General features: G+C 44.5%; 1 protein-coding gene across 2 annotated transcripts in view; it reads left to right on the top strand.

Moving 5' to 3' along the window:
* GASK1B (golgi associated kinase 1B) overlaps positions 1 to 1058 on the top strand; it is a 60282-nt gene that overhangs the window by 12739 nt on the left and 46485 nt on the right. The window lies entirely within an intron of this gene.

Here is a 1058-nt window from a genome sequence, read left to right as displayed (position 1 = left end):
ATGGGGATATATGTATATGTATAGCTGATTCACTCTGTTATACAGCAGAAAGTAACACACCATTGTAAAGCAATTATACTCCAATAAAGATGTTTAAAAAAAAAAAAAGACGGGTAGGGTAAAGACCTCCAGGAGATATGTTTAGGGAAGCCTGCAGGCACAGAGAGGGCTGTGTGTGTATAGGGGGGTGGGTAGGGGACTGCAGAAGGTTCTAGAAGCAGTAATGTCAGACTAGTTCTTCAAAGTCACTGTGGGTGGGTACAGAACGGTGGAGAGAACCGATGTGTGAGAAGCTTGTGAAGGCAGCGTGTGCGTGGAAACTGCAAACAGTTCTGGAAAAAGGAGAATAGGGGCTGGTGGTGGTGAGTGGAGAGGGGGTGCGTTTATGTTATGGAAGGACATGGACTTCATCCCGCAGATAATGGGAAATCATTGAGGGGTCTGTAGAAGAGGGGTGATGTGATGAGCTTTCGACTGTAGGAAGCTCACTCCAGTCAGGAATTCATGGCTTCTTCATCTACCTCAACCAACATTAAATGGCCCAGGACCAGGTCCCCCTGATGTGACCAAGACTTTACTAGCAAAATGCAATCGTTTGTGGAGTTTGGCAGTGACTCCATCATCACGACCCTCTGAAGTCAAGGTCGGTTCCTGTTTTTCTAAAGGGAATATTGAGACAGGAAGAGTCTGGGAGTTCCCATTTTTATAGCAGAAGTCCAGTGCAGACCTAGAAAGCAGAAGTTCCCATCCATTAGTCAAAGGTTCAGAACAAAGAAGGACACTTTGTTTTTATTTATTTATTTTTTTAACATCTTATTGGAGTATAATTGCTTTACATTGTTGTGTTAGTTTCTGCTGTATAACAAAGTGAATCAGCTATATGTATACATATATCCCCATATCCCCTCCCTCTTGCGTCTCCCTCCCACCCTCCCTATCCCACCCCTCTAGGTGGTCACAAAGCACCGAGCTGATCTCCCTGTGCTATGCGGCTGCTTCCCACTAGCTATCTATTTTACATTTGGTAGTGTATATATGTCCATGCCACTCTCTCACTT

This window comes from Physeter macrocephalus, chromosome 7 (genome assembly GCF_002837175.3).
Source record: "Physeter macrocephalus isolate SW-GA chromosome 7, ASM283717v5, whole genome shotgun sequence".
Classification (NCBI taxonomy): Eukaryota; Metazoa; Chordata; class Mammalia; order Artiodactyla; family Physeteridae; genus Physeter; species Physeter macrocephalus.
Note: the sequence above shows the minus strand (reverse complement) of the source record. Positions and strands in the feature narration are given on the sequence as shown.